The sequence below is a fragment of the Sesamum indicum genome, unplaced genomic scaffold (genome assembly GCF_000512975.1).
Source record: "Sesamum indicum cultivar Zhongzhi No. 13 unplaced genomic scaffold, S_indicum_v1.0 scaffold00106, whole genome shotgun sequence".
Taxonomy (NCBI): Eukaryota; Viridiplantae; Streptophyta; class Magnoliopsida; order Lamiales; family Pedaliaceae; genus Sesamum; species Sesamum indicum.
Window position 1 is genome coordinate 492,525 of NW_011628043.1, and position 20,293 is coordinate 512,817.

Consider the following 20,293-nt stretch of genomic DNA (forward strand, 5'->3'; position numbering starts at 1 on the left):
TGATTTTTTTATAAGTCTTATAAAAACCTACTCTCACTATTTCCTTGAAGTGTATGGGATATCCCATTAACTCAAGTTCTTTGTAGGACGACAGTTTCATCATACAATAAGGGCCAACTTATTTTCGTGAAACACCAATCAAATAATCTCCAATTTCTTCCTTACCAGAGACCTGTCAACCGTGGTGCTTTCAAGAAGAACTTCACCTAGTGAGAGTAACATTCTCATTCTTGATATTTAAGAACAACCACTAAATGCATACCCTCTCGATCCAATCTAAAGGCAATCAATATGGTTCACCACTCTGAGTCTAATTCATTGAACCTGATCAAATAGAAATAGATTTGTGAACCCCATACAAATTGTGTATTTTCGTGACTTACAGATGTCCACATTAGATCCAATCCAACGTCTAATTGGTTAGCTCATTTTGTCCCACGAAAGAGCTTTTGCAGTCTTTCTCCTTCTCAGAAAAGATTTTCAAAGCTAATGGATCCAAGTCGCCTATTTCTAGTACTCTTTGAATCCAGCACTCTTTCTTATGCTCCACTAGAAGAGATTCTCCAGCCAGAACTGTAAGTCTCGCTTTTGATTATCATTAATTCTTTATTTGAGTATGCATAATTCAATTATGAGATAGTATTTTATATTTCACCCAGCAGACATGAATCCCATTAATGTCAAATAAAAGACTTTATTGATCAAAACATCTATCAAATTGTCAAACAATAATTGAAAATACTACTTCGATGATTCTAGGTTACAGAAACACTATCCTAACATGAGTACCACTAAGACTAACTGAGTCCTTAGTCTTTGCAGCAATACCTGCTATCGTTAAATCTTATGACCTTCTTGTTTCGGCTTTTCTACTCCTCATCACCACCTAAAAACCATGATTATGATTCATTGGTAACCAATACCAAGAGTAGAATGGTAATTATGTTAATACTCAATCAAAGATTTTACATTCATTGGAGAGGAGCTTAGAACTCTCTCTTCCAATGGCCCTTCTTTGGGCAATAAGTGCAAACATCATTCGGAATCCTTGACTAACATGTTAGAAATGGTGACCAGAAAGCCAATTGGATTGGCGGTTTTGAAAATTATTTAGCAATCTTTATGAATGTGATATTATCTTGATGAATTTATTAAGCATTCATCTGTGGCATGTTTGTTGTGCTTACTATTTACGTTGAACGATGTTTAACACCTACAATTTCTGTAATGGCAATTCCTTTCTTTATACTTTATTTAGCTTAAATGAATTTTTCATCCTGTATCTTTTGCATTATGACGATTTAGTCATTTATTTTTCCAGTATAGCAAATATGTCATGTAAACTTGTAAATTTTTTCAATTCTGGTCTTTCAATCACCAGAGTTTGTAAATGTTTCTGGAGAAAAACATATTCCTCACACATGCTTCTTCTTTAATTTGAACTTTGGCTCCCATATGGACCAAAATTGAAAAACCCTTGAAAGCGATAGAACCTATTTTGCAAATCTAGTAACACAGAGAACTAAAATGCCAAATTTCAAAAAATATAAATTGACCATTGGGATTATTTTCTTATCCAAATTGCAAGATCTCTAAATTTTCTTATTCTTGACACTTGCAAAACTTTGGACAAAATGCATAAAACCCCCCTGTGTTGTAAAAAGTCTGCAAGAAAAACCCCCCTAGTTTCAAAATAGGCTAAAAGCTCCCATGTGTTTTGTAAAGCTCAGCTCAATCGCTCCCTCTCCGTTAAATCCAACTAATGATGTTATTTATTTAGAAAATGACCGTGATACCCTTACTTAATATATATTATTTTCTATTTTAATGACCGTTGGATATTTGTTGTTCAAATATTGATCGTTAGATCTAATCAATTAATCTCAATCGTTAGATTTTAAAAAAATAAAAGGTCTAGATTCAACACATTACTAAACTTATATTATATATAAATAATTTAAAATTTTTAAAAATATATTATTATTATATATTAAAAAAAAATAACTACCTCACCCACCCCTTTACCCCCCTGCTGCGCCCCCACTCCCAAAAATCTCATCGCCGGCGACGAGATTTTGTTAAAATCATCATATCTCCATAAATATTTTATCAAATTGAGTGAGGTTGGTCTCGTTAAAATCGCCTTGAAGAGACGATTATGATGGTAGTGGTCTTAGATCAAGGTTCGACGAGACAGAGATGAATCAACGGCAAACATGTTCGGCAATCGTTACTTGAGCCCACTCTTTATGATTGACGAAAACTCAAATTAAAGATATGAAAATATTCGTCTTGAAGAGAGGATTCTAATGGCACCATTGGCTGTCGTAAATTCGTTCGCACAGCGCTGAAAACTTAGAAACAAGTTTCCGGCGAAAAAGGGGCGAAATAGCAGATTTTCTTTTTTTCTAATTTTTTAATTAATTTTAATTATATTAACTAAAATATATTTTAGTTAATTATGAATATTTTAAAAAATTATAATAATTAAATATTTTTGGCTAATTAATAATAATTATTGTAATTAAATATATATTTTAATTAATTAAAATTAATTTTAGCTTTAATAAGTAACAATTACAAAATTATTAGAATTTAAATATAAAATAATTTAATATTCAATAAATTAAATATAATTTAATATTTTAATTTAAATTTAATATAGCAATTTAATACTTATTTTTAGGGTTTGAAATGCCAAAAGGAAAGACAGAAAATAAGCCAAAAAGCCCTTTGTATATTATATAGACCCAAAGATGGGTATTTTAGTCTAAATTATCGTTAAATATGACCTAAACCGCAGAAAATAACTACCAAAGCAGGAGATACACGTTTCCTCCACTTCCCCTTAGTTGCTAACAGAATGGGGGTTTTTAACGTATTCTGAAAATAGGGGGATATTTTTTGCATACTTTTTAAAACACAGGGGGATTTCATGCATTTTGTCCCAGAATATTAGTTTACATTTGCATTAATGACTATTTTCTTTCTTTGCAGTGTTTTGGTCCACAGTTGTGGTGTGCACTGCAGACACTATTATGCATTCATAAGCCCAACTCTATCCAACCAGTGGTATTGAATTAGTTATGGAATTTAATCCATAAAAAATTGCATATCTATATTTATAAATGTTCTTTAGCTTTGTATTGTTTAGAAGCTTAAACTTAACTAGCTTCATTTGATACACTATGTGTGATTTTGGTACACTATTAATTTTTTTATGAAATAAATTTAATAGAATTAAGGCTTGGCATGTAAATTGCAAACTTTGGAGTTATGGAATGCAATATGGTGATTTCGAAAACAATGGTTTCAGGTATAAATTCCATGATGAACGAGTGACAAAAGAAGACATAATAAAGGCTTTAGACGAGCTTTCTGGAGGTGAAGAAGAAGTAAGTTCTCCTTTCATTTTTCATGCTTTTGTTAAAACTTGTTGATACTTTCTTACCTTTTCATTTATGTCTTGACAGCATGTAATGACGAAAAATGCATATAATGCCCCCCTCAAGTTTACGAGGCAGTCTAATGCCTATATGCTGGTGTACATACGTGAAAGTGACAAGGATAAAATACTGTGCGACATTGATGACAGAGATATTTCTCAACATCTTAAGGTTTGATAAAAAATCAGCTTAGGTCATTTTTGCTTTTATAAAAGAAACTTAGAGGGTGTTTGGCTAATTTTAATTGAAACATCTTACGCTTCTAGATCTTATAAGATATTTTAAGATTTTATAGATTTTTATTCTTACTTTAAAAATAAGTTCTTAAATTATTTGGATAAATATGATGCTTGAGCTTGTACGACATTAGAGTGTTAGACGTAATAAGCTTTTGGATTAATTATATTTTGTCATCCGTACTATGACCGTTTTTACACATTGGCATCTAAACTTTTTTTGTGTCAACTTACTATCTTAATTTTACAAAATTTTACAATTTGCCATTTGTAACTATTTCTCAATCAAGTTTTTTATCAAAAAAACATCACACATATGTGCAACATGCAATGTTCTCTAGGCCTAAAATCAATAAAAAGATGATCATATATGGCAAAGAACTAATTTCGCAAAGATGATATGGTAAGGTGACAAAAAAAAAAAAAAAATCAATAGCGAAGTGTAAAAATGGGTGTAGTTCGGATAGCAAAATATAATTTACCCTAAGCTTTTTATAATGTAATAATAACCAAAAAAATTCATCAAACTCTTAGAATTTAAAATTATACAAATAGATAATTTTGTTTTGGGGGGATATAACTTATATGAAGGTTAAAACTGAAATACTAACAAAATTGTGAGTGTGTTTTAGTTTTTTGGACGTTATTTGAAGAACTTATAAGATATTTTAAAAACAAGATAGGTGAAGTTAACCTTTTCTTAAAGAGCTTATAAGATCCAAAACATCTTACTTAGGATCTCATGAGCTCTTAAAAACAAAATTACTAAATGGTTCTCAAGAGCTTATAGGGTTCTAAACATCTTATAAAATGATCCGATCATGTGCTTATAAGCTTAGCGAAACATCTTGTTATTCTTTTTCTATATATTTCGCATTAGTAAAATTTTTTGTTCGTGTAGCAAAGGTTGAAGAGGGAGCAAAAAGAGAAAGAACTAAAGAAGAAAAAAAAAAGCAGAAGCTGATATGTACATCATTGTAAAGGTAAATTATATTGACAATTCTTCTATATAGTAACAGTTTTACTATTTCATTGTCTTCATTTTAAGCAGATTTTTAATTAGACAACGATGGTGATGTCTTTAGGTTGTGACTGATGAAGATTTTGCAAGGCAGATTGGAAAGGATATATGTTTTGATTTAGTGGATCATGCCAAAGTTTATGCCATTTTACACTTTTAAGCTATATAAGTTTATACTTTTACGTTATATAAGAATTTCATAATAGGAAGGATTTTATACACATGTCGTGTCTAATTAAATGTAAAAAATTTGTAACTAACAACTGCACTAGAAAATTTAATCTCCCCCTATGTCAGAGAACAACCAATAATAAAAATCAACCTTATTAGTTCACTAGCTATCAATTGGAACTTTTCTTATTGTAAAATCTGCTTGTTTAGGTATGTAATTGTATTTTTTTCCCCTCTGCATATGATTAGCCTGTGTCCAATATCATTTACTCTTACGGGAGTACACTTTTGTTCTTCTTGTGAAGCATGTTCTTTTTTAGTAATTTTAACCATTTAACGTTTTAGTTGTTGTTGTTGTTATTCTTGTGTTACTTGTATTGTATTGGGAAAATAGCATGTTTCGTCCAATATGTTAGTAATTTTAACCATTTAGCATTCTACTATTCCTTAAATATCCATAATGTAATTAAAGTTGTAGTTCTTTTGACTCTTTTGTCACTTGTACTATGTTGGAATAATATTTTTAGTATCGTAATTTAGGGTCTTTCTATTTTTTGTCCCGTTGGTTATGGAATTCTCACATTTGTCCCTGTAACTTATGAAAAGTAATACTTTTGGTACTTGGTCGTTGGGCCTTTACACTTTTGGTCCCTTGGTTACATGACTCTTACTTTAGTCGGAACTTAAAAAGACAACACTTTTGTTTCCATGCACTAAACTATCACGTAGTTTTTTTGTGTTAATATCTAATGGAAAGGTGTCATGAGACTAAAAGTGCCAAGTTTTGAAAGTTGGCAACCAAAAGTGATTGTCCTATAACCAATGTGACCAAAAGTGGACGGCTTTATTTTATGGAAAGAAAAATGTTATTTTTCGATACTTGTACTATGTTCGTATTAGCTAAAATTGAAGATGATTGACAGGAAAAGATTGCCAGAGAATTTCTTGCACCAGTGTACTTCCAGCATTTTTGGCTATAGGGAAAGCGCCGAAATAAAACTCATCATCGTAATCGGCCATTGACACTCCTAGAGGAGTCCTACACCGTAAACATCTTATGCTTCTTAATTATTATTTTTTATCGCTTTTGCCACATCATTATGCGGTTTTTCCTGGTTGTGTTTACATAGGATTTTCTACTCCTGTTTATTTAGTTTCACATATATATTTTGACGTGTATAAAATATTTCCCTTAGATAAAATTATAACATAATCTTTATACACGTGATCTGTATGTGTAAAACAAAATAGAAGATGCAACAAGAATTATAATAGAAAATGCAGTTCGAGTTGTGTTGGATAATATATAGCATTGACTTCTTGTTTCTATTTTTGTTTCGGTAATTGTAAGGGTATGAGTTCGGAAAAATTTTAAGATTCAAGCTCAAGTTAGGGCTCGACATAACTTGAAAAGGAAAAACTAAGTTCGAACTCAAGGTTATTCATTAAGAAAATTTAAAATTTTGATTGGGAAGATAACATTAAAACATTTATGTATTTAAGGATATTTATTAAACATATTACACACAAAAAAAGAAAGATTTACCTTATGTTTAATCATAAAAATATTTTTATATATATACATTTTTTTTAATCAAAACTAGTTAATAAATTATGAAAGTATAATGACAATTAATATGAAATTGAATGTATAATAATATTTAAATATTTATACTGATCGATTATTACAAAATATAAAATTTTAAAAACTTCTTACTTATGCTAATTCTACAAAATGGATTAGTTTAGTTAGCAAAGATGTGTAAAGATAAAAATTAAATTATGTAAATATTTAAACATAACTTGCTAATTTACATATTTCATTAATAAAGTATAAAACATACAAAAATATTCAGTATTTCTTGGAATTTTTCATCACTATAAAGAAGATTATCTTATAAACGTTTTTTGTTCTGAATTAATTATATAACAAAATTTTTTAATAATATATATATGTAATTGAAAAGAAAATTTTCTAAAAATAAAACCAAACTGATTATGAAATAATTAAGATACTGCTATAGCAATTTAAATTATTATTTTGATAATTATGTAAAATAAAATAGAAGAACAAGTAGTATTATATCTCAATGTATAACAACATAAAAAATACTAAATCATTTATTAATCATTACTTTAGTAAATACTTAAGTTAAATTATCATATTATTTTATAGAATTCCAAAAATAAGATATTCGTTGAACACAATTCTAATATATTTTACATTATAGTATTAAATATGTATTTATTTAGGGATAATTAGGATGCCTTTTCTTTAAATTTGGTATAATTATACATAGATTCCATGTGATTTGAAAAATTACATCAAGTACTTCTGATTTTATTTTCATATAACAAATAGTTCTCCCCGTTAGTCAACATTCACCAAATGTGTTGATATTAGCAAAAAAAAATTGAATGAAACTTCATATTTACGTTTGATTGACTTATTACTGATTTATTATAGGTCAAATAATTTTTTTCTATTTAAACTACTCTTATACATCTTCACGCACGTTAATGCGAGCAGATATATCTTCACCCTTATAAGGTGTTATGCAAGGAAAAGTTTGTTTGACCTGCAATAAGTAGTAAGTCATTCGCGGGTAAATATAGTTTTCCATTCCAATATCTTTTACTAATATATAAGAAAATTCTATGAATTTTGACTAGTAGAGGAATTAAGTTGTTGGATGAAAATAAAAGATATTATTACTAAATATAATTTTTCAAACTACAGACAATTTATATATAATTACGTCAAATTTCAATGAAGGATTGTATAATCATCCCATTTATATAAAATGTCTGTAAAACTAAAAATATATAAGTATTAAATAAAAGAGAAAACTTGCAAATAGAAATATATGTGGAAGGCATGATTAGAGTTTGTTGATTGGCTCTGCTTTTGATCTTGATCAGCACCGTTTCCACTTTGGAGTTACTTACATGGGTACTAAATTGGAGACACTTAACATTTTGAATGTTGCCCTCATTTCAGATTGTTATATGATTGTAGGTCAGCCATTTAAAGAGGTTATCAAGTAAGAATTCCAATGATGAGTTGCAGTCGTTTTTAGAAGTAGAGTGTACACAGGTAATTCCAAATGTATGCAGTAAATGAGCTTTGAAGGCCTTTCTTTACATAATTGGTCTTATTAAATTTTAGTACTATGATTAAGGATTTGTGCATCGGCCCTCTCCCTGATAAAGAAAGTGATGACATTTTACTGCTCTTTAAGCTTAATGAGAGTGAGAAAGGGGAGTTAAGGTATTTTTCTTGTTCCCTTATTTCGCATGAGGTTCTATGTGGAGTAAATATCTATAGAAAGGACATACACGAGTAATTTCCTGAAGAGTAAAGATAAAAGAATGGTATTGGCCTTTAATCTATTCTCATTTCATACCAGATATGCTGGAAGACTTTTTGTCAAGAGCTATGACAAGCCATCAGATATTCTAGAGAAGTTAAATCAACTTGCAGGCTATGCTCCTGATGATGAGATAGAACTCTTTGAGGTTTGTTCCAATATATGAATGGAAGAGATAGTATTTGCTTATTTCTACATCATAGTAACAATCCTAATAGATTGTTGTTAGCTGCAACTTAAAATGAAACCCACATGCAACTGTTTTCATTAAATGGAGCTATTATTACATCTATCAAATGTCAAGGAGATGAACATAACTCATGTTAGATGCAATTTCTTTACAAGGACTTAAAAATTGCTATGCATATGAAATATAATGCACATATTCATTTTAAATGGTGAAGATATCTTTCATAAAATGCATATATACAGTTTAAATGTTGAAAATATCTTTTACAAAATGCCCAAATATTTTTTAAATGGTGATGATATCTTGTGTTTTTTCCTTCTCAGGAGATAAAGTTTGAGCCCACAGTCATGTGTGCATAAATTGACACGGGACTTACATTTACATTTAACCAGGTATATGAAAATCACAAGTATCTTGTCAGGACAAAGATTGTATTTTGATAACTTTCCGGTTTCTTTTATTGCAGCTAGAGGATGGGGACATTGTCTGGTATCAAAAGTCACTGTCTGCTCAAACAAGGAAGCTATTTCGTTGCCCGGATATTCCATCATTCCTTGAATACCAGCATATCCTTCAAGTACATTTTCATAAATATTGTGTTCATATTACTTAGTAAAATTTATTTGTATGTATTTGCATCTTAGGTAGAATCACTATATTGTAGTTATAAGATATATGCTTCACATGTCATATTTCTTTCTTATGTTGATCGTGTTGTTGGATTGTGGGAATATCTTTTCTAAGTATCAAACATAATCCATATTGGTCTAACTTGGATTTTTTGGGCATATAATTCATTTCAATATTGCCGCTTTCACAACTAGCAGTCCTTCATATTTGAGCTTTTCTTTAATGTAAATACGTCAAGCTCACTTCTGTCTTCCTCTCTCCCCGATGTAGATGCGGAAGCGCATTTATGTGAAAACTCACTTTATACATTCCTTCACCTGGACCTAGGTGCAGATGAGCATGCACATGCGTACTTCCTTCTAACCTTCAACTTTTAGTTATTTTTAATGAGAGTATATCTCCACTAGATGTTATCCTTGTTATTCTTTCAAATGCTTCCTTCTCACTCAAATTCTCTTCTATAGGTTCCCTTTGTATTGTAACATCAATAGTTATTTATAATTTTAGACTTCATAGAGTAGCTTTGCATTTGAATGAAAACCATATCTCTAGCTCTCTCGAGTTTATGCTTATCCAATATCTCGTGCCTAGAAAATGAATCGTTATGTTTTTACTTGAATTTTATACTTAAAAATAGCAATAAGAGGGTTAACGTAGATGAGACTCGTATTTGCCACATTGGAGCTTGCTATTGCAAACACCCTATGCTGCAAATCTCTTAAGATGAACAACCCATTTATTGCACTGCCATATTAGACATTTGCGTTCTTGCTTGTTCTCGAACTTATCGTTTATTTTTCTATACATGTTTCTCCTCCTTGAGATAGTCCCTTTTATCACATACTCAATTATGTGCTACATATTGACTATTGTATAAGCTAACTAAAGATAGCGTAGTTAAATTACTTTTCTAGCCCATATTATTTGTTCCATATGATGTTGTTGGATTTTTTGGCCCATGGCCCACCCCATCCCCCCCACTTGGATGGCAGCCCACTTGCTGCCTGGCCCATTACCCTACCCAATCCACAAACCCTACCCTTCTTCTACTTAACCCTATTCTTCCACTATTCAGTCGATGCCTCTTCCTCTCCCTCCTTTCTATCTCTGGTTTTGTTTTTCTCAAGTTTCCAATGCTCTTGGAACTCTCTCATCATCTCACCTCTTTCTATCTCTATGCTTTGTGTTCTATCTATATAAATATATATATATATATATATATTGGTCTTCTATGGTTTTAAAGAGATAGAACAACAACAAAACTAAAACCCCTTTTCGTGAAATACTTTGTGAGAATATTTTCTGAGTGTGAAAGAAACTTCTTATTGGAATTTTGAGTGATTCTAAATGAAGCCTTAGTGGTATCTTTATGGATCTTTGTGTCTTGGTGGCTTTGTGGGTTTTTCGCAACCATGAGGGTTGCCGGCCGATGGTGGCGCTTGGGTATTCGATTGCCAGATCTGGCTCCTATGCCGATTACTTTACTACTTTCCGTATTGCTATTTTTTTGTTATTCGTTCTTTATTCATTGATCTGAAATTATTGTGTAAGGGTTTTCAAATCCACCATTATCTTTGCAGTTGTTGTTTCATTTGGGTTCATCACTTTGTTGAGATATTTCCAACATATCTCATCATAATATCTTCCAGGAATCTTTGACATTCCTAACTCTTTCTATTTCTCCCTCTGTTGCTCCTTGTTTCTTGTTATTTTAGTGTGATGCCTATGTTTGTGTGATTTATTGCTCTTTGACTTCTCTTTTATTTTCTCTTTGCATTTCTCCTCCTTGAAATGGTCCCTTTTATCACATAGTTGATGTTCTGCCTCATATTGACTATTGTATACGTTAATTACCTGAAAAAAGCATAATTAATTACATTCCAAGCCCTTATTATTTATTTGACTACAAAAGGTTTTACCTATTAAAGTATTTTGGTATTTGATGCTATTATTTGCTTAAAAAATATACAAAATATAAAATTTGTACATTCTCACCTCCGAGAAACAATGAATCATATCAGAGTATAATATTATCGAGTGATCTCATCATATTATCTTCTACGGTTCTTTAAAAGTTTTGCTTTTTCTCTTGCACCTGGTCTTGATTCCCATTATCTTAGTGTGCATGTGCGTGTGCATACCTGGACACTATTAGTTATTCAATGTACCCTATTTATAACATCTATTTCTTTTCAGTGACCCCAAAATAATGGTTCTAAGTCTAAAAGTATTCTTTTTCCCCGCAACTACCTTCTTGTTAAAGCAATGATGTGATGCTTCTAACTTTCATCTAATATATCCTGACTTTTTAGGTTATCCACTTTTTAGCCTGAAAAGGTTGAATTTTGTTTACAACTGTGAGTTCAATACAAGACAGACCTTTTAATTCAGAGTGTAATTTCCTATGTGATGATTGGTAATATTAATCCACTTAATGCTGCTATTCAAATTTCACTAATTGTGAAGGTCAAAGCTTGATTCATATGATAAAGTTGTTAAGAGAGTAGCGAACAAATTCGGAGTCGATGATCCGTCCAAACTACGACTTACATCACACAATATCTACTCTCAGCGACCAAAAGCCTGTCCTATAAGATTTCGAGGAGTACAAAACTTGTTAGAGATGTTGCAGCATTACGACCAAGTATGCATTCATACAACTCTAAGTCGGGGTTCATTTGATGAGGGTGTGAAAGTAACAAAGTGCATACATATGCAAGACTTGCAAATTTATTATATATTTAGCAAACATTACAAATCTTATTTGTTTACGATATATAGCTGGGCGTCCAAAAGAAAGCACTATTGGTGATGTGCTTGAGCATCTCGAGGAGAAGGTAATATAGCTGACAAGTTATTACTAGGAGTGTGCGTGCGTATGTTCCTAGAATTCTAAGATTTGTCACATAACATAGCGTTATATGATTTTTTAACTATTCCAATGTTTACGTTAAACAGGTGAAACTTTCTCGTCCACATGCAGAGCTCAGGTTGTTGGAAGTATTATCACACAAGATCTATAAGGTCCTGAATTGTTGCATCTTCTTTTTGTTGCATTCATTAGTTTCGTAATATTAATATCAAAATAATATTTTCGTAAACTTTTGCATAATAATCCAACTTATATACTTAAATTCAATTTATTTTACGCTGAAAAATCTTGTATGGATTGACTACACACAAGTGTCGGAGATATGCACTCTGACTTGGAAGTTGAGTCTCAGTACTTGCTAGGTTTTTGTATTTAGCCCATGTGGTCTTCACATAGTAAATTGTATATTGTGTTTCCAAATGGATGTCAAAAATTCCTTATGTCTAGCCTTCTATGCTTATTTTTTTAAGTTGTTGAGACTCGAAGTTCCCACAGATATATCCTAATAGTGATAAGATCGCAGCAATAAATGACAATCTTTGGACTTTACGAGCAGAGGAGTTCTGTTTCTGTCTCTATACATATGTGTGTCTATGTATATAAATGCTTGCATTTTTCAGGTGATACACATAACAAAAAATATCTTGCTATTTGCTTTCAATGTTAGTACCGTGTCTTTGATAGGCTACGAAATTTTTTCCTTTAAAATTGGCTTCCGCATATGTTCATCTTTAATATCAACAATTTCTCCACCTTTATAATTTCTCATTGCAGATTCCAGAGGAAGAGAAATTTCGTTGCCCAAGTAAATGTTTGATTCATGTGTGTCGCCTCATGCATGAGGATGCTCAAAACCAGACGGTAGTATTTTCAGTTCGTTACTTCATAGTTTTCCTCAGATATTTGTACTCGTTCTACTTCTCTAATTCAACTGCAACTGCATTATCTCTTTCATTTTCTTACTTTTAATTCTTATATATTCATTTGGCTTCTGGCAGCGAATTAATAATCTTGGTGAGCCATTTTTATTGGTGAAACTTTGTCTCATATCAAGGTTCGTGTGCAGAACAAGTTGCCAGTACGAGATGAGGAATTTTCGAAGGTATTCCAGCCCGAGCCTAATTGTTACAATCACTTTAAATTAAAATGATGTTATGATGCTTATGTGGTTAGGCTTGCTACAACTTCTACTTTCTGCATGAATCTTCTTGATTTTATGCAGTGGAGATTTTCTTTTGTGTCGCATAGTCGAGCAGAATACTTGGAGGACTCAGGTACTTTGTTCGACCATTTCCAGGTCTCACTCACTCTCTCACACAGACACACTCTGTGACAATATTTATATGCAGATGCGCTTAAATTTCATAATATGTTTTGACTCTACAGAGAAGTAGTATTTGTGTTTCTTGGGAGCAATATCTTTGACTGGAACACGTTAACAATACCCCTAGAAGGCTCCTGCAGCAAATCAGGTAATCTATACGTTGTTTTATTTTAATTTTTTTTAATAAATTTGATTTTGTCGCTTGATGTTGATAATCTTGCTGAAAGTTTTGCATAAAACCTAACATTATGTTTGGTTTCATTTTTAACTTATTTTGAGGTGTCTTGTGGAGATAGAGATAGTGTGTATGTTTGGATTTATTTTTGGAGATAATATAAAATAAGTATGGTATGTTTGGTGTTATTTAGTAGGACACAAAAACTAATGTTCATTGTCAAATCATGTCTCTTTTATATATATTTATATATATGTATGAGTATGTATATAATTTTTGTAGTTGTAGGGTCTATAGTTAGTGTAGACTTATTTTGACAAAAAACAAATGAGGCACTATTTTAAAACATCTCAAAATACCACCTAAACTTCTGAAACAAATCAAAACAAACATTGTCCCTCTTTTGGCCCATCTCGGAGATGAAGCAAAATTGAAACCAAATATTATGTAAAAATTTCATTTCATGCTACATGTACTTTAGTTATCTACTGAACAGATAAGTTGATTGCTATATTATGAGCCCTTACCCTTACGTGCAAAAAGAAAACTTAATATGGCATGCTATAAAACACAAGACGTACTTTAGTTGCTCTTATAACAAAAATAAGGCATGCAACGTACTGAGTTTACGAATTCAGGACATATATTTGTTTTATATCTGCAGTTGCAGTGATATGTTTGTGTTTTCTATAAGAATAGTTCTAACTAAGATCTGCAATGATCTCTTCTTTTCAGTATCGCACCTCACATAACAAGCCTTTGAGGATATAAAATTAGGAGTGTGGCCGCCAGTGGGGTCCTTATATAGCCAGATCATGAAAAATCATAAGTAAAACATTGGGAAAAATGCAAGCAACCCATTGTGACATCACAAATGAGCAAAATACCCCCTTATGAAAAAAAAAATAGCGATTTGACTTGCCATTATTTTTGTAGTACACCTGTTTGTGTCTTTTGTTGTAAGGGAGTACTACTCCTTGTTTATGGCTTTGTTAGAAATTCTAGAGAGGTAGCACTCCCCGTTGTAACTATTTTGTGCATTTTAATATAGAAGGACTGGGGACTACAAAAAGCTTCCCCCACCTCTAGGTGGTTTTTGTAAAAAAAAATTAAAATAGCGATTTACCTCCCTATAATTTTTAAAATACAACAATTTACCTCTCAATGTAATTCAAAATAAAGCAATTTACCTCCCTATATAAGGAGGTAAATTGCTTCATTTTAAAAAGTATAGGGGGATAAATTGCTATATGTTTTTTCATAGAGGGTAATGTGCTCATTTTAGATATCACAGGGGGTAAATTGCCTTCACCCGTAAAACATTTGTCAAAGTTGAGAGTGTAATATACATATCTGTACATATATTGGAGAGCTTCTCTTGATGTAGGGTTTCATATCGATTCACATGTAATCCACTAGCTTATTGTGGGTGTTCTAGATTTGTGCCGTGGATGACCAATCAACTGTTTCAGGACAGTGAGGATCGTATTCTAGATTCGTTGTATGAGTTGTATATAGTACTTGTAATTGTTAATTATACTTGGCTTCATGTACATTATTGTTGGGAGATTGTCTATTTTTTTAAATGTATATATAGAAATATATATGCATAGATAGATAGATAAAGAGATAGATTGAAGAGCTATTGAAATTGTTTCTGCTATTCTGTAGTAATTTTTTTTTATTATATTGCTTTAGTCTTGGCCATTGTGCAGTTCTATCACTATGTTTTGAAGCCTTCAATAACATTAGAAAATTGTGGTGGTTTAATCAATATAACATTACATGAAAATATTTTATGCTAGGCTATTAGGACATTATGATGTCATATTTTAAGGTTAGTATGACTAAAATTTTCTTATGTATAAGAACATGTGAAAGGACAAAGTAACAAATAAAAGTGGATAATTATCTTATCCCCTGAGATTTAATGTCAATATAAATGTTCACTTAGCTTTTGTGATATATGTGTGTTTTTATAAAATGTTAAGTTTGAGGAATAAGATTTATTGAAAGAGATATGTACAGTAGGAGTTTTTTTGTAAGTTTATTTATTAATTTTTTTTGGGTAAATATAAGTTTCATCAATAAAAAAGATACATGCGTACAGTACAATAGTCAAATATCGATTTCTCCTATAATAGGCTATGGGATATACCATAGTCTATATAATGCAGAAGTACTAACAGAGTGTGATAAATTAGCACTACTGATTCTCTGTCTAACATCGTCCATTATGATGGCAGCGATGGTGCTCGGTGGTCGATCAACATGCTCAAAGCGGTGCAAGTTCCGTTCTCTCTAGATATGATAGACACATGCAGCATGTAGTGCACGGTAGGATAAATTGACAGTATGTTTCCCTCTCCACTTCCTAGTAGCCCACTCCACGTCTATGGCCCAGTCTCGGTTCGACCATATGAATCGAACATCCTGTCTCACAGTTATGAGGCATCGTCTGACATAAAAACATCGGAAAAATAAGTTTGTATATGTTTCTATTGCTCCTTCATCACAAGGAACACGGGTGCCAAGATAAGACAACTACGGTTTATCTGTCGTGGATAGTTTTCCTAATATAGTGAGCCACAGTATGAATGTATGTCTATGAATCTTTAGGGAGCCTGAAAGTAGTGAAGTCCTGCCTACCATGGGTCCCGGGGGGTGTAATATACGATATATCGATGCAATAGTGAGACATCCATTCGTATCTCGCCAATGAACACGATCATCGTCTCCACGGATTATGGGCAAATTCTGTATAATCTCCAAACATGTTCGTGATGAGGGCCAGTGCCAATGTCCATCCAGACCCAATTAAGTTTCTTCGAGAGTTCAAGAACAGTGAGTTGCGGGCCACGTGGGAATATTTGAATAAGTGGTCCGAGGGGGTGCCACGAGTCCTACCACAAATAGAAGGTAGCTCCATCACCCACTTGGTAATCCACCAATGGTCGAATAACGATGCGTAGGCGAAGGAGTTTTCTCCAACCCCACGAACCTCCATGCTCAGGAATGTCCAAATGGCCTGTCGCGCAAGCGCCCATGGTACAACTACTCCACCCATATGGATGTTCTATCACAATGAATCACATCACATAATTTCTTACTCATTAAGGCACGGTTAAGAATAGCAGTGTCTCGTAAGCCCTGTCCTCCCTTTGCAGCTGGCTTACATACATCTCTCCATGCTACCTTTCCATAGCCCCCACTAGTAGCACATTTCCATAAGAAGGAACACAATCTCTTCTCGATCTCCCTTATAAGAAGTTTAGGCAGAATGAACGCGGAAACCCAATAGATACTCAAAGCTAAGAGAACGGATTTAAAAATCTGAATCTGTCCCGCAAATGATAATGTCGTACCCTCCCAACCATGGATGCGACTATCAATTTTTTCCAATAGAGGTTGGCAATCCGCTATTGATAGTCTGAAAGAGATTAGAGGAAGCCCCAAGTATCACATCGGTAAATGCCCCTCCTGAAACCTGAGCGATGCTAATAACTGGTCTCTCATCTCGTGTGCCGCTCGTGATAAAATGAGATGGCTCTTTTGCACATTAAGCCGAAGTCCAGATAACTCGGCAAATCGATGCAGACCCCGTTTAACACCCCAATGGAGTCCATATAAGCTTTACAAAAAAGTAGTAAATCATCGGCAAATCCAAGCTGAAATAATTTACATGGTCCACATTTCCAATGAAAGGAGAATAACATGTCCAGATCAATCAATTGAAGTAAGAGTAAATGAAGTAGCTCCATCACTAAGACATATAGGTCCGGTGACAATATGGATCGCAAACGAAAGTAACAAGCAAGAATCTAGTTGAGTGTTCAAAGAATGACACATCATATGATAAAAGACAACTGAATAAGTTTCAAACAAGTTTTCACTAGATGATCTTCATGAAAACTAAGCGTGGAAACAAGTGGACTATGCTCTCATATCTCCCAATCTCTCAAGTGTTTTTGGTTGAGTGTTTCACTCAAATGCTTGCTATGAAAATGCTTCACCATAGGCTTGATTATACACCAAAATCTCCACCACTTATAAATATGCACACACTTGAATCAAGAGGTCTTATATTTTGGTTGTAATGGGGCTTTGGTTTGGGGGTAGGAAAAATGAGGTGAAAATCCAAGGAACTAAATTAGAGCACCAAGTAATAGATGTAGGAATCCAAGCTTTTCAAAATTGATTTATCTCATACTCTTTCATGTCCCACTTTCCTCGACTTGAGCTATGCCTTTCTTTCAAAGAGAGAAAATATATTTTTTTTCTTCCTTTTTTTTTCTTTGTCTTCCTTTTTTTTTTCTTTTTCTCTTTTTTTTAAAGGCATTTTCTCTTTTCTTTTTCTTTTTTTTTTTTTAAGGCATAGAACAAGATTTTCATGTGACATGTTAGCTCATAAATGTCCTTTACAATAATTGAAATATCCCCCCACTTAATGTCAAAACATATACTTAGAATACATCTTTGTTTCCTTGACGCTCTACTAGTCCTTGGAAGGGCCAAACAAGGATAATAAAAAGACGGTAGAGTTTGTTTATACTTGGGGTTGCATAACAAGGAATTAAGGCTTATAAGGCTCAAATGGGCTTACTAAGGGGATTTATATGTAGGTGGTCTTTTTAAGCTAAAGGGGTTTTTATCCTAGCGCCTTTATCATTTTCAAGTATATGCATAAAGATGTGGCCTCGATATGGTTCAAAGCAAGTTCTAGGAAGACAAAATCATGAAGCATTATCTCTCAAGAAAAGAAAAAATTGTAGATTTTCATGAGTGTATAGGCTCAAAATTCAGGACCCCATTGTCGAGGAGCTAGTAGCTACTCAATTCAAGGATTGCTTCAAATGTCGTGTAAGTTGTGTCTTATGAATTGTGCCTTTTGAATTGTGTTACAACTGTAATTTGTCAATATATGATTTCTCTAATATGTGCAACACAAGTAAAATTCGAATTGAATTACACGGACAACGAGCTTATGAAGTTGCATTATTGGGGTTCTATACTGAGGTCACAACATTGCTGTGTTACTTGTGAATGGTAACAATTTCCACACTGAACTTCACAGCATAGGCAAGTCTACTATGAACTATGGGGTGTGTGTCAAAAGCTTATCATATACAGACACGGACTGTGACTTCTATGGGATTCTCGAAGAGATAATTCAGTTAGATTACCCCCTTATTCTGAACATGCAGATCGTTCTATTTAAATGTCGTTGGGTCGATCCCGTGAGAGGTATGAAGGTACATCCTTGTTGATGTAAACTGCAACAAAGTATACCAAAAGAACGAACCATTCATCCTATCACAACAAACAGTACAACGTCTACTACACGAAGTACCCTAGCATGAAGAGTGACAAAGTAGACTAGATGGTTGTTTGCAAAACAAAAGTCAGAAAAGTCATTAACAACTCTTGATGGACCGAAATTACATTTCAAGAAGATGAGACAATACCTACTCCACAAATTGCAATGGATAATCAAATTATGACTTGCATCACCCAAATGGTATACAATTAGTCGTTGAGCTTTCTGTTGCAAATCAACAAGGAGCAGGTACATCCTGATTGAAGAATTGTGAATATGATGACGAGTCTGACGAAGATAGCTTTAATGAGGATTACGAGACTAAATAAGACAATAATTATAATTGAAAGTTCAGAGTTTCTGTAACCAGACATCTGTAGATGATCCTTGTATATATTACTTATTAATTATACATTCTTGAAAACCATTTGTTCTATTTAGGAACAATTATAAATAAAAATGACCATTCTTAAACCGTTTCAAATAGCCACAGTCAATACAAAAATCGTTCCTCGTTGTAAGTACATTTTGTTAAATTTAACACTGTGAACGGACCAAAAAATAAAAATTGTTCCTAAAATTATTACAAAAAATATTTAAAAAATGAGAAAAATTCAAAATTTAGGAACGGTCAGAATAAATTGACCGTTCCTAGAGGAGTTCCAGATAATTTTCAATTGGCGCCATATGGAAAGTGGAGGAAAATTTAATTTTAGGAATGATAGTTGACTATTTGACTGCTCCTAATTTACATTTAAAGTAAGTCATTCCTAAAAATATAAAGAAACTGTTCCCTACATGAATAGTAATAAAATCATGCCTAACTTTGTAACGATATTGTTCCTTACAGGCACAAATTATTCCTAATTCACTTTCTGATTACGATATCTTTACATCCGCGAGCCCAGTGTAGTAATAAGGATGACCGTTTCTAATATCATTGCTAATACAGTTTTAAATACGTGTTCTTAAATAAGAGTGATCGTTCCTAATACTACTGCTAAAACAGTTCTAAATACGTTTTCCTAAATAAAATTGACCGTTCCTAAAATAGTTACAGAAGACTATACCAAACAAAAATTGACCGTGTCTAATACTATTTTGACAAACAAACCATTCCAATGACCATTCCTAAATATATCACTAATACAAATAAATACAGTTCTAAATTCAAGTATGAGTATTATAAAGACCGTTCTAAAAGTAACCTAAAATAAAAAAATATAACCATTCCAAATGTCATCCAATCCATTCCAATTAAAAAAACTTTTTTACATAAATTTAATATTAGGAATGATCACCAAAAGTTCATTACAGTGACCGTGTCAAATTGGGACGATCTTTCTTTAACCGTTCCTTGGGATTCCAAATTTTGTATGCTCAAGCGAGTTTCTTGTTGGAATTGTTGGGTGCTCAAGGCGAGTGTCTTCACGATATCCTTCAAGGGCGTACCATTATTGGGATTGGTTTGAGGTGGTGGTGGTTGTTGGTGTGGACCCCTTTGAAAGTTTTGAGGTTGATTGCCATACCTCAAATTTGG

The 20,293-nt window shown here is 32.6% G+C and overlaps 1 pseudogene; it reads left to right on the plus strand.

The window, feature by feature from the left end:
- Positions 1–20,293, plus strand: part of LOC105178817 — a 149,942-nt pseudogene that overhangs the window by 19,553 nt on the left and 110,096 nt on the right.